Below are 15,394 nucleotides of genomic sequence, written 5' to 3' on the forward strand. Positions count from 1 at the left end.
GAAGACCTTGGAGATGTACCCTTACCCTATGGGAGAGTGTTGTTTACAGACGGGTCTTCTAGAGTGATTGCTGGGAAAAGAGCTTCTGGGTATGCGATAATAGATGGGAAATACATGGAAGTCATAGAAAAAGGGAAATTATCTTCGAATTGGTCAGCCCAGTGCTGTGAGGTATATGCACTAAAGAGGGGACTAGATTTGTTAGAGAAAGACTATGGCACTATTTACACAGATTCGCAATATGCATTTGGTATAGCCCACACGTTTGGCAAAATCTGGGAGGAGCGTGGGTATTTAAATTCTAAAGGGAAGAATTTAGTACACACGGAGTTAATAAAGTTAGTACTAAAATCTTTACAAAAGCCAACAGAAATAGCGATAGTGCATATAAAAGGACACCAGAAGGGGGATTCCCTTGAGATGAAAGGGAATAAACTTGCTGACCCAATGGCCAAGGAGGCAGCCTTGGAATCAGGGGAACCAATTAAGATCTTCAAGTTAGAAAGGAAAGCTGGAGAAAAGGAAGAAGTTAGGCCAGTCTTCAGTGAAAAAGAACAAAAGGCGATGAAGGAACTTAAATTATATCAAGGGGAGCGGGGTGAATGGTTAACCCAAGATGGGAGGAGGTTTCTGAACCAAGCACTAGCCCGAAAGATATTAACAGAAATACACGAACTAACACATTGGGGAACCCAGGGACTATGCGATCACTTCCTAAGAGAAAATATATGCATTGGAGTGTACAATTTGGCTAAAACAATAACTAAAGGATGCGTAATCTGTCAAAAGATAAACCAAAAAGTAATGAGAAAAATAGAACCTGGAGGAAGAGAATTAGCTTTAAGACCATTCCAAAACATACAAATTGACTTCACGGAAATGCCTCCAGTACAGGGATACAAACATCTATTAGTAATAGTAGACCACCTCACTCATTGGGTAGAAGCTTTTCCCACCAGAAAGGAGACTGCGGAAGTGGTTGCAAAGAAAATCCTGGAAGAAATCATTCCCCGGTATGGTTTAGTGAATATTATTGATTCTGATAGAGGACCTCATTTTGCTGCTCAGGCCTTACAGCAAGTAATCGAAGCCTTGGGAATAAAATGGAGATTGCATACTCCGTGGCATCCCCAGAGCTCAGGGAGAGTTGAAAGGATGAATAAAACACTTAAGAATGTGTTGACAAAATTAATATCTGAGACTAAATTAAATTGGCTGAAGTGCCTACCTATGGCGCTGTTACGTATTAGAACAAGACCCCGAGCGGATATAGGGGTCTCCCCTTATGAGATGATGTTCGGGCTCCCCTTCTTACTATCCCCCTACAGTGCTGGAGATTATCCAGATGGAGAAGAAGCTACCCAAAAATATTTAAAAGTTATTAGAAGAACATTAGAGGGCCTTAGAAAACAAGGATATATAGCTCAGACCTCTCCATATGATACAAATGTGCACAATATCCACCCTGGGGATTTGGTACTGATTAAATCATGGAATAATACACCTCTAACACCTAAATTCGAAGGTCCCTTTCAGGTGTTGCTGACCACACACACGGCGATACGGACTCGAGAAAAAGGTTGGACACATATTACTAGAGTCAAAGGACCGGTAACTCCTCCCAGTGACAGACCTAACTCCCTTGCACCGTCTGCAGAACCGATAGAAGAAACCTCATCCACCAACTCGCAGGAGTGGACAGTGATCCAGGATCCAAAGGACCTAAAGATAATACTTAGGAAAAAACTGAGGATTGATGAGGACTGAAAGTAGAGTCAGAGAGTTGTTGTTGTTATAAGTTACTGTAAAAGTTAAATGGTTTGTTATAAAATGGCAAATGTTGAAAGGTGTTTTTAGAAATCAAAAAGTTAAAATCAACCCCTCTAGAAAAAAAAAAAATTAATTAAATTCTCCTACTGAGCTTTCCCCAAGGAGCAGTAAAAATTAGCAAGTAAGGAGTGAAACAGCCAGTGTGGAGGGACTTGATCAAATCTGGGGAAGACCATCAGTCCAAGAGGCAAGACCGGAGGGAGCAAGTATGAGAGAAAGAGCCCCTATCGGACTCTTGGGAAAACTGGTGCTGATGCTACTGGTGAGTAGCGCTCTCAGCAAAGACCAGGACCCTTGCACTAAATGTTATCACCCCATCTACGATGGGGAAGAACTGAAGTCCCTATTCAGAGTCCACACCAATATAAACCCAAGCTGTTTTAATCACTCTCAGTTAATTACCTGTCGAGAAGATGGGAAAGTTTATTGGACTACTAAGAATACAGCATCTTATAGGCAGCGCTTGCTTGGGGAGTGCCCAGTAGGAGAATCCTGGTTTTGCTTTGAACAGGAAGGATTAAAAGACCTGGTAAAAGAAAAGCAGCTGAACAGAGAGAATTATGAACCGAACACCCCTGAGGGAAAGAATTTATTTATAGATTTAGTAGAGAAAATAAGCAAAGAATTAAACTTGACAGAATGCTGGGTTTGCGGAAGTACCCAAATGACTGAAATATGGCCATGGGAGGGAATTAGTCTGAGCGCATTAGAAATTTTAAGGTGGAAACAAACAAAATTAGAATATGAGTCATTGACATCCAGGGGGCGGGAAAAATGGGATCTGAAGTCAAAAATAATAGGTGAAGAATGTATATTTAGAACAGGGAAGAGATATAATACCCCTGTAGGAAAAGTGGTATGTAAAAGATATTTAATAATAAAGAATTCAGATACCAAATGGGTCCCAAAAGAACCCAATACATACTGGACTGCGAGACAAATAGATAAAGGATGTATATATCATGAAGGATATAAGCTGTATAAATGTCCTGCAAAAAGAATGAACCCTTTCTGGGGGATCAAAGAATTGTCAAAATTTTGGGAATGCCCAGATGAAATCAGTGATGGGTTCTGGCAAGCCCCAAAGTATTTGTTTTGGATCTGTGGAGATACAGCATATACAAAGTTACCTGAAGACTGGACAGGGAGTTGTACTATAGGGGTCATCAAACCAGCTTTTTTCCTACTACCCAAGAAATCAGCACACTTAGGAGTTCAAATTTATGATGATTTGAGGAAAGATAATAGAAAGAAAAGGAATGTAATTGACATGGGGGGTACACAAGCATGGAAAAGCAGAGTGTGGACCCCCGAGGAAATTATCCAAACTTATGGGCCGGCCACATGGGCTCAAGATGGATCTTGGGGCTACCATACCCCTGTCTATATGTTAAATAGAATAATCAGGCTCCAAGCAATACTTGAGAAAGTTTCTAATCAAACAGCACTCGTATTTGAACATATAAGTGACCAATTGACCCAAACAAGAACAGTAATTTATCAAATCAGACTGGCTGTAGATTACCTGTTGGCAGATGAGGGAGGAATATGTGGAAAATTCAACTCTTCTGAGTGCTGCTTGGAGATAGATGATAAAAGTGAAGTAATCAAAAACATTTCTAAGGAAATCCGTAAACTGGCTTATGTAGGGAGTCAAGAGTGGACACTTTTAATAAATAGTAATTGGTGGGATGAGTTTTGGTCTTTCAAAGGAACATGGTGGAAAAAGGCTGCGTTTATAACTGTTTGTTCAATAGCCAGATTGTTGTTTCTACCCTGCCTGTTCCCCTGTTTAGTCCGAATACTGACCTCCGCGGTCCAAGCGAGTATTCAACCTCCTGAATTCAATAATCAGAAACAAGCAAAAATAATGCTAATGGAAAGTCAGGAGCAGAAACATGAAACTGCCAGAGAAATATATAATAAATACCAAAGGCTTAGAATATTTTATTTCCAAGAGTCAGAAACTGTAAATTGATGCGGGCATCAGCCCGATCAAATAAATAGAGGGGGGAGTTGTTATGAACAAGTTCGGAGGTTGATATAATCAGAGGTGTTAAATGTTAAGTTGAAACTGTAACTGTTAAGAATACGTTCATAAGTTGATACAATTAGAAGCGTTAAACAGTTAAGAATGTTAATAGTTGTTGGATGTTAAACTTTTAATCCCCTACCTTACTGATATCTTTGTTGCCCCCAGTCGGGCAGTGCTTCCCCTGCTCCCTAAGATGGCACCCGATAACATCCCTGGGAAATATGCAAATGAAGAGACATTCTAAGAACTCAAACCAAAGGGCTGTAAAAACAAAGAAAAATTCAACAAGCCAAGCTATGGGCCATATCAACAGAAAGTTCCCCTACTCTACCAGCAAGTTTTTAGGTGTCACCGTGACTTTACTAGAACTGGACCAGAATGAGGACCCTAGACAACGAGCCAGAGTTGTCTTCCTAGGCACGCCCGTGAGGATGGAAGCCCCAGTTTTGCTGCGAAGCAAAACTGTCTCTCTCTCTCCTCCTCTGCGTCGCCAAAGGGAGCAGTGGCGGTGTGCGCGGCCCCTCGGCCCCCCCCCCCCCCCCCCAGAGCTGATCACTTAATAAAGGCATCCAAAAGGAGCATGTCTCCTTGCCCTTTTAATTCCCACCACCCTCTGTCTTCGAAGAAGAAGAAGATGATCTCTGTTCAAGAGACCCCTCAGCCCCAGGGGGTGAAACATGGGGGGGGACAGGTGTCCCAAAAGGAGAGGGACTATGCTCTTTTTTTAGAACTGGACAAAGTATCCTTAAAGAAAAAAACCCTAGAAGCAGCTCTGGTCCATGTGCAGTGGTGAGAGCACTGGACATGGAAGGAAGAGGTCACGATGGCAAAATGTTCTCCGGGCGGTGCCACACGTGACACAGAACCATGAGAAGTTTCGACTGTTTCCTGGGTGAAGTCTGTAGTGCAAGAGGGACTCCTCTCTTCTCAAAGAACTGAGAATTGATTATCCAAAGGGTGGTAACGGAATTAGGAAATTTGGTGGGGGGAGGAGGAGGAAATTTGGAAGGTTTTCATCCTGTGTTCTGTGTGTTTTTTCCCTGTAGTTTTATGTTAATAACGTTTTTTTCCTTTCAATTGTAAGTTAGAGCCTGCTCTGCTCTGTCTCTGATCACATCTCACAGTAGATACCAAGAAAAGAAGTTTTCTCATAGAAGCACTGGCATTTTGCCAAGCTCAAACCATGACAATCAGCAACCCTAAGGTTTATTTATAAAAGCAAATATCTTTTTCCATTAATCAATCAGTGGAATCCTTCCCATTGTTTCTTTTATCTCTCAGTGCTAGTTTTATCTATCAGTAGACCCACAGCTTGTTTGTAAAGGCATATTTGCCATTCTTCTGTTTAGGTTTCCCACTGTTTTTGCACATCATAACCTGAAAGCTTGACACCAAGCCTGAAGAAATAAATAAGCATATTTCTTTGGTCTTGAATGACTGAAGAAGTAGACAACATGCTAACTCAGTACAGGGGCTGGGTCAGGCAGCTTTTAGTTTTGCTTTTCCCATGCAGATATTTTTCCTCTGAGAAATCTGTAAATGTTGCCTAGAAACACCTGTGCCTCAGAAACATCTGAAGCAGAGCAAAATAGCCATACAATCAGGTACGTGGAAAAGCCCATCTGTTCCCACCAAACTAAATTTGAGGAGACAATTCCCACATATTTGTACTAATCAGAACACTGTTTGACTATTTTTTTCCTTAAAGGTGTTTAACTATGTCTTGCATCACCCCTAAATTTACCAGTCAAAAATTTAATAAGTGTCGTGCATTAATATAATATTCTGCTCATTACTGAATAGGTGTAAGTAAAGGTTTAAATTATTAAAATTTTGCAGTTCCAGAAATTATTTAATGAAATTATTCTTCCCATCTGTATTCAGAGGCTGTCTGTATGATGAGGCGTGGTAAATGGCACTGAACTGTGGTGGAATAATTTCCAGTGCTGTAAATCTGCCTGAGGACTGAGCACCTCAATGGTTTCAGCTCCCAGCAAAATCAAACCTCAGAGAAGTGCTCTGAGTGTAAGGAGGGCTAAACATAATGTATGGCTTTTGAAATCATTCTTCTTTCAGTTTTATTGATGGACTTCAGATCTTGGCGTGGATAAAATGACTTCACAGTCATAATCCAAAGGGATTATGCTTTCAGTGCTGCTTTCAGTGAAGTCCTTTCTGTAACATCTTTAGCCATGACTGGTGCAGAACATGTGCCTTCCAGGAGAATGGTTCTGGATGATCCCTTAACTAATGTGCATCCTCTCTAATCTGCAGTGGTATCTGTTTATTTCAAAACTAATTACTTCATTATGCTTTCCTCTGCTAAAAAAATCTTTGGTGCCTGAATGAGCCTGCAGACTCTTTGGCACAAAGACCACATATAATGAGATAACGTTATGTGTGTTAAATGATGTATAAGGAAGGAAGCTTGTGAATAAAATATATGCTGCAGTTTTGTAACTCTGGTTATAGGTAAAATTTCACAATTTATCCTGCATTTACAATCATAAATAATCATTTTGCTCAAATTTATAAATAAATTATCTGCTGAAATACAACCTGCTACCCTAACAGTCTCAAGTGTTAGAAAAATAATTTCTGACTTGACTATGATGGACTGAACAAGAACTCCTGGATTCAAATCAGTTACAAGAAAATTTCACAGTCCCCCTTTTCTTCATAATCTTTGTGTAAGGAAAGAGCTGCAATAGCCTTCCAGACTATTCTGAAGGCATTTTTTCTAAAAGTTACAAGTATAACTTTCTAATCTTGAACACTCATCCCAAACAAATCCAGTCTGGACCCTTCTGTTACAGGTAAAGATAAGTGGTAATCACTGCTTGCCAATATTTACAATGGACAAAAATAAAACAGACTTCTATACATTTTTAGTGCTTCAGATTGTAGTATATAGTAGAGATGATTCATGCTGTATATGTATATAAAATATTGTGAGATCCAACTTATGTCTTTGACCACCCTGGCTGGGAGCAGAGTCTTATTTCTATTCAATTAGTTCCTGGACATCGTTCAGATAATATCAAGTCCTTTAATGTAAGAATGAAACCTTCCTGGGCCATGAGTGCCGATTTCTCAGGAATGCCTGAGCACATTCATGAGAACTTGCACCTGGGGAGATTGCATCTACCAGCTCAGGCACGGGCACCACTCCGTTGCACGTGAAAGAAGGCTATTTCGAAGAAGTCCAGACAGCCATCCAGACCTCTGGACTGGCTTTTGTATACTTCTGCATCTGTATGGTTCCAGTTCTACATGTGAAGGGACACAAAAGAACCTTCCATCATTTCTGCCTCAGGCAGAATAAATGGGATATAAGCCAGCTGCATGAAGCAGTCGGGGTGATCCGCTAAGGAGGCGCTGGCACTTTGCCAGTCGAATCCAGGTTCACCCAGCGCCGACTTCCAGGGTTGACTCTGCCTTGGCTGTGGCGTTTTTTTTTTTCCGAAATTCTATTTTTGTTGTTGATCTAATAAATGTTTGTTAAATTTTTTATAAATTTGGCTGCCGATTTGATCATTTATAACAAGAAGGACTGGTTTTCCACAGATGAAGAGAGTGAGTAAAAAATCCAGAAGGAGCAAATTCGATGGAGAATGGTGAGCTCTTTCAAGAAGAGCTCAATAAACAGTGAAAAAGCTATGATTCCAGTGCTAAAAAAGATGACAGCATTGCCTGAAAGCCAAATTATGAGGAAAATAAAAAATGAAAGCAGTAATTAGAAATAAGCAGTGATATACAATCAATAAATAAGGGCAACATATAACGATCAATTATAGATGAGAATTTATGAAGTGTAGGGAATAGAGGAGGAACAAAAAGACATGACAGTGAAATCTTTCAGTTCCTTTGATTTGTGGAAGCAAACAAACTCCACAATTTTGGCGAAAGTTGTAAAGCTGGTATGTTTATTACAGTATTACAGCGATGGATGCATGTAGGGACCGCTCCCCTCAAAAGTCATGCATACATCTGGGAACTCCATATCCTTTTTTATCTCCCTTTCAAATACATATGCATGTGATTTCACAATAGGTTCATACATATTCATTATGCTGTTTTCCCCTGACATTTGCTGCTAATTCTTCTTTATCAGAAAGAATTCCTGGGTCAGGCTGCCCTCTCTCGTGACAGTCTCTCTGTCTGCCCCCCCCATCTCTTGTCCTTCTGCTGAAGCAGTTTCTCCAAGCATAGGCTTTTTATGAAAACAGGCAGTCAGACTAAACAGCTATGTTTGCAAGCTTACAGACTTAACTCAAAGATGTACATTTCACCTAAATCAAAATGGATTTCTACTCTGGAAAATTTCCACTCTGTCTCACCTTTCAGGCTGTGCACAAGAGAGTTTGGGCTTTTCTTTAGGGGCAGGACAGCCCACCATTGGGGCTGGTGCTGCCCTCATCAGCATGGAGAAATCCCTTTCAAAAAGGGACTATTTGACTATGAACTTCTTAACAGTGAAACCAAACCTGAAGTTTGCAGCTCCAAAGAAGAGAAGGAATCACCTCTTAAGAGAGGAATATCTGTTTCTTCCTACCCTTTCCTGTGTAGGACTGAGCAAAGACTTTTTCACCCTGGCACAGGCTTCTCCTTCCCTGCACTGGAGCTCAGCAGAGCCAAGCTGCTGGCAGTGGCTGGCAAAGGTGGGGGCTCAAAACCCTCCTCTTCTTGCTGCTTGATGCAGGAACAAGCTCTGGCCTTCTCTGCCCAGCAGTGCTTTAACTTTCTGTGCCACAGCATTGATGAGCACAGAGGTGGCTTGAGCAGGTCCAGATCAAATGGGCCACCATCTGAGGCATGCCCCTGTGACAGAATAGAATCATAGGATCATAAAATGATCATCTAGACCATCTAGGGGTCCTGCCCCTGCTCAGCCTTCTCTGTGCCAGGTGGCCCTGGAGCTGCTCAAACAAGCTCCTTTTTAATACTCTCAGTGTGAGAAATTTGAAGACCTCACTCTTACCTTAAAGAATCTTGTGAAGTGCTTCAAATGTGCTATTGAGGTATTTTAATGAGAAAAAGTAGTTATGAAGGGACTCCAAATGAGGGTAGGGGAAAATCCAAGTAAAAAAGCCTCTGAGAAATCATTGTTTGTCAGCTGAAGTTGACAAATTCAATTTGGAGAGCTGGAAATCTTATTTTCACATAGAAAGTAACCAAGTGTTTGAACAAACTAACATTAGTAAACTGGATGTCCTGGAAACTTTGGTTTAACCAGACACTCAAGAGCTTCAGCATACAAAATATATTGGGGCCACTGAGAGAAATAGAGAGGTCAGGGACACATGGAAGTTCTGAGCTGATGAAGATGTAATTAGCAATAGATTTTGAAAGCCTGTCATGTGAAGTTCTTGCCATCTCACCCCCACACATTGTCCCATCCTTGTGTTTAATACCTGATACTTTATTGCACCCAAAATGTATTGGCATTGCTATACCAAAAAGAGTTAGTTTATGTTTCAGTTTGTGTTTTACACCTTAAACAAAACAATCATATATAAATAATATAACCTTAACACCTAAGTACAGAGAAGGACAAAGCTTTAAATGGCCCTAAACTTCATAAAAAGGAATAATTAATTTTATGACAGTTAATCTGCTGAGGAAGACTAAACCTGGCTGGATTTGCTTTGCATTAGCAAGCATGAAGAATTAGATTACTCACATGGGGATCTAAATATCTGAAAGTCATCTTAGACATGACAAAAAAAGGCAGAATTCCTTTCTCTGTACAGCTAGGCTGGGTTTCAGACATTGCTCTGGGGAGCTGTTCTCTCTGGAGGGTGCCATAGACCTTGTGCAGAAAAGGCAGGGACATGAAGAAAAGAGGAAAGCAGCACCATTTCACAGATCTTTCCAATCCACGCTGTTGCCACTTGCAACAAAATGTCCCTGCTGCCCTCTCCTTCTCCAGACCGTGTAGGGCTTGCTCTCACTGCCGTGTTTTCTGTTCCCAAAAAGATTATCACAGGGTAACTCACACCAGTTCCAACAATTTCCCTTTTCTTCACTCTCTTCTCCCGCCTTCTGTTCATGTCCACCCACAGCTTTGCCTCTATGGAGCAGAGAGGGCAGGGACAGCCACCAAAGTCATAACCTGATGCATAACCTTCAGGGCTGGCTGACCTTCTTGCACCTCTCCTTTTAGGAACTGCTGACATAATTTTTTTTATTTTTGTTTGTTTGGGGTTTGATTTTGTTTAGAGTTTCTTTTGCTAAAGGAAAATAGCTAATTGAACCTAATCTAGTTTAGTCTTCAGTTCAAGCTAAACCTCTTGTAACTATGAATTTCAGGGTGGCAACAGCAAGCAGGAATGGTGATCATGTATTTTCCTGATAGCTTTAGATTTGTTATTATCTCACTTGATAAGAGCTGACAGATATAAAACTATAAAAATGTATCAGCAAAAAGGAGGAAAAGGATCACATGCAGGGAGAAATCTGAACAAACCTGAACTATTGCCTGTACTAAGAGCCAGATGAACAGCTGATATAATTGGCACAGCTCAGTAGTAATGTGGCTACAGGAGAAGAGAGTTATTTTGGTGTCTGTGAAAAAGGTAGAAAATAAACATGGGAAATAAAGAGGAGAACAGCTCAAATCCAAATCTCTGCATCTTCAAGGTCTGCTTATATCAAACTCTGTCTAGGATATTTCTTTCTGCTCCCTTTCTTCTGGCTGCAGTAATTCACACTATATGGCTGTTGCTTCACATTGTGGGCTTTTGGAACAGTTTTGGAGCCCAATACTGTGGTTTTTATTATGTGTATCAGAACAGATGCCAGAGGAAGTTAAAAAAATTCTAGTGGAATACTGACAGAACTATCCTCTTGCAGCTTTTTCATGGTTTTGCTATGAAATTAAGTTATTGCAAATTGCTCTATGCCCACCAAGAAATATAAAAAATGTGTAGACATGGAATACCTAAGATGCATGTAAATTAATTCTTAATTCTCTGAATTCATATTTGACCATATGCTATGAAGCTAGGATTTTGTATGGCATTTAATTAGGACTCAATACAAAAAAAAACTCAACATCTTAGGAAGTTACCATGCAGCGCTATAAAATTGTGACATTTTAACTTTTTCTGTTATTCTACATGTAGGATTGTAAAGGTACAGATATTTGCACTGGAAGGGTTCTCAACCAGCTGCTCTATTTTTGTCACAGATTTTCAAAGAATATGTTTGAACACATTTGCTTCAGCTCTCTCATTCTCCTCTCTCATGCAGACTCTGCTGTGATTCCTTAATCTTCTTTCCTTGTGTCCTCAAGGAATACATAAAGCTGCTTTCCATGCAAGGAAAAAGGTAGTGCACAATTTTTTACTTTTCCGCATGGCTTAGTTAAACGCTTCTAGGCAAACACACTTTGTCTACATCAACTCTGCAGAGACGTGAGATGCAAGGGCTAGATTCCAAGGGCCATGGAGGCCGATTTCTTCTGCACCTGAAGCTCAGCTTCTGTGTTTGGACAAAGGAAGGCACATCCCTTCTGGATTGAAAGACATTTTGCTTATCAGAAGCATTATGAAAGCTTCTGTGAATCCAGCATCCAGACGTACAATCCTACCAACCAAGCCATGACATCCCTGCTTTGAGGGCTGAGTTCACAGCCTGAAACACAACTGCAAACTCCTGGGGATTTTTGCTAAGAGACAGTGAAGTTCCTTTGACTTAAACTGCAGCTGAGATAGGGTCTGGAGGCTGCAATTTTGAATGTAGTAACGTTTTGGGGGAGCTGAGTCTGAGGGACTTGCTTGTAGCTGTAAGATCAAGCAGTGATGGGAAGGAATTTGTGTCTTGCTGCCCACGCCAAAGGCACCATGGCACTCAGGTCTGCATCTGCCAGACTGATGAAAAGGTCAGAAAGTGGGATTTGGGAACTTTTCCAGGGAGTAAATGGATGGGGCTGAGTACCTTAATTTAAACAGACCAGTGAGTAATGAACCTGTAAGCAGGAGGTGAAAGACACTGGGGTCCTCTTGTGCAGAACTTCAGGGTATCATAATGCAAAGGAAATGGACTGTGCCAAGTGTGCTGTGGGCATAGGGAAATTCTTCATGAGTTTATACTTAAGGGTGATGAATACCATTCAGGGCTTAGAATGGTGTTGCAAATCAAACACTGCATGTTGTATTTTGCATTTTCAAGTCTCTTCTGGTCTGGGGGGATGAAATGAAAACCACTCATAACCAATTTAAATTGTTTCAGCTCCTGGAGTTGTTTAATTTTATATTCTTTTGCTGGGAATTACTGTTTACTGGAAAGCAAGGGCCAAATGTAGTCACAGGACTAGTGGCAAGTTCAATTTGGCTGTAATCAGAAGAGTACAAAAATCTCCATGTGTTCAGCTGAAGAACTGGCCTTATGGTAAATGTGATTTGGTCCAGTTCTCCAATTAGCCATGTATCATTTATTTCTGTGATGTCCTCTAAACTATGTTGATGGTAATAAAAATAAAGTGTGGTTTTCTGTTAACTAAAACTTTTCATTAGTTATGTAGGTCAGTAGGAAACAAAAAAGTAGCTCAAACTCCATTCTCCCTACACTGCCAGTTTTTCTAATGAAATGTAATTAGCACTAATTGATAACACTACACTGATGGCAGGTTATTAATGTTTGTGTATTGGTCCCAGGTGTGAGTTTATGGCTGTTGGTACTAATGGCTCAGTGAAAGAAAAATAATTCTCCTTTCATATTCCTGTCATTCTCTTCAGGGTGTCCCCTGCTCCCTTCAAACAAAAGTGATTATGTTTAGGGAAGAGAAAGGTTCCTAAATCCTGACTCTGTGAGAAAATGAATGCCTTCAGCTCTCCTTTCAATTTGGTAGGAGTTGAAAGGAGCCAGCGCTATTTAGCATCTGCAGAATCAGGACTCTGCAATTTTAGGGCTGCTTTTCTTGAGCCATCATAACTGTTAGTGGTTCAGAATTCATCCAAATAATTATCCTCCTAATGGCTTACCTGTTTTTGAAAGCACAGTTATGAGGGAAGCCTCTCTTATAAGCAGTCACCTTAAAGTATTCTGTTTAGAATAATTGCTTTCCTGCAATCCCTGCAACTACTGTGTGTCCAGCAATCATTCTCTTCAGGCTGAGGTAGGTGAGAGAGCTGTCCTTTTTAGACATTAATGGAGGGAAATGAAATCAAGGTTTCCAGTGAAAATCTACCCAGAGATGTGTAGGGGGTCAGTCTCCTGCAGAATCAAGCAAAAGCAATGTCATGGTGAAGAGGAGGGTCTCCAGGAGTATCCTTCTGGGCACACTTGGGAATATATTGGAAAGCACTTAAGAACTCGTTAATTCCTGAATATTAACTGTAAGACATCATCACTAACATCTAAGAAGACAAAACCTTTCTTGGCAAAGCATCTATTTATTCTTACATAGTTTAATAACGGGCACCTCCCCAGGATCACCCATGCAAACCTTATTTTTGTGAAATATCAGCTCATTAATATTTCTAAGTTAAAAGGGAAATATGATGTGTTCCAGGTATGAAGGAAGTGACTGAATACCTTATCTGATATATAAGGGAGTTCAGCAAATGAGTTTTTACTTGAAAATGCTTGAAAGCTTGAGCCTGTTTAGAATACAAGTAATACAGCATATCTAAGGCCATTATCTTTCATAAGGACACAACACAGTCATTATGAATCTTTACCCTGAATAGTTTTGTGCCTTCCAAGGCATTTGGAACTTTAGCAACTCCCTGCATTTTGTTAGATGATGCTTGAGCTCTTTTTCTTAATTTTGTGTGCAGAATTGTATTTACACCAATAAATACCTGAGAGCTTGAGGCAACAACTCTTCCTTATGGCCAATAAAATGGGAAGCTGGTCTGTGGCCAGGAGATCTGGAGGATGTTTTGCAACAATATGTACTTACAGTCTGTATTGATGTTCTGCAGCCAAATCTCAATACCAGTCATTGCTATTTTATATTTTAAAATAATTAATTGCAGACTTCTGTGTTAAGCTGTTCTTTTCCCCATGGACTGACCACCCCTTTGCTCATACAGCTGCCACTAACATGCCCTGGGGTCCATTTTTTTAAAGTCTCACACTGTCAAATATAAATTCTCTCTTTACCCTCAGCTATAACCCTCACCATTTTCTTTTCACCCTTTCTGGAGTCCAATTTAAGAATGAAACTTACCTACCCAACAGCCACCACCAGGACTATTACCTTCTGGCCTTGCTTTTGAGCAGGTAAAACATGGAGAAGGAATATCTTAATATGATAATTAAAACCCCCAAACACCTGATCTAATACCCAATATTTTGGTTACATTTTGATAGCAAAATTAAAGATGCCCATGACCACTCATCCATGCAATGAAGCTAACCAGAGTGTTAGGTACCCAAGAATTTGGACAAAACCTCCTTTCCAGCTGACTTTTACCATAGTGTCCTGCTTTTGGCTGGGATAGAGCTGATTTTCTCCTTAGTGGGTGGTAAATGCTGTGTTTTGGTTTCAGTATGAGAACAGTGTTGGCAACACACTGATGTTTTAGTTGTTGCTGAGTGGTGCTTACTCTAAATCAAGACTTTTCTGTTTCCTGTGTTCTCTCAGCAAGGAGCTGCGCAAGAAGCCATGAGGGAGCACAGCCAGGACAGCTGACCTGAACTGGCCAAAGGAATATTCCACACCATAAAGAGTCATGCTCAGGACATAAACTGGGGGAAATTGACCAGGAGGTACCAAACATTGCTGGGCATCAATCAGAGGGTGGTGAGCAACTGTGTTGTGAATCACTTGTTTCTCTTGGGGCTTATTCCTCTCTCTCTCTGTGTCAAACTTTTTCAGTCTAATTATTACTATCATTAGTATCCTTACTATATTTTACTTTGTTTCAATTATTAAACTGTTCTTAACTCAATTATTAAACTCAGAATTTGTGTTCTGTTTTCAGCCCATGAGTTTCTTCTCTTTTTTCCTCAGTTCTCCTCCCCTTCCTGTCAGGATGATGGAGGACTGGGTGAGCTCATTCATTCCCTAGCTCTTTATTTTTTGAATGAATGAATTTGTTCCCTTTGAAACAATACCCGTCAGCAGTTCTGGAAATAATTTAGTCCGGACACCTTCCCAATGAGCAGTTGTCTTGGTTTGGGAAGACAAGTGCCTGCTAAAGAAGGCAGGAGTCTCCCCTGAAATGGAGAATGCAAACCCTCCCCACCCCTCTGAATTGCTATGAATTTTAAATTAAGGGGCTCTCAGGAAAAAAAAAAAAAAAAAAAAAAATGGGAGCAGGAAATAACAGTTCTTTAATAGGGAAGAAAAAAAAATAAAAGGATAAAATAAAACAATGCAATATACTAGAACAGCAGTGACAGAGTCAGAAATCAACCTGACACCCTGTTGGTCAGGGTCTTGGTAGCAGTCCCGTTGGAAAAGTGGCTGCAGTCCTCCTGAGGTGTCAGGTGTGATTCAGTTGGAGCAGGGGGATTCTGTAGAGAAAGGGTGTATTCTTCCTCCGCAGATCCATGGAAGTAGAAGCAGCTGCT

The sequence above is a fragment of the Haemorhous mexicanus genome, chromosome 3, assembly GCF_027477595.1.
Source record: "Haemorhous mexicanus isolate bHaeMex1 chromosome 3, bHaeMex1.pri, whole genome shotgun sequence".
NCBI classification, from domain to species: domain Eukaryota; kingdom Metazoa; phylum Chordata; class Aves; order Passeriformes; family Fringillidae; genus Haemorhous; species Haemorhous mexicanus.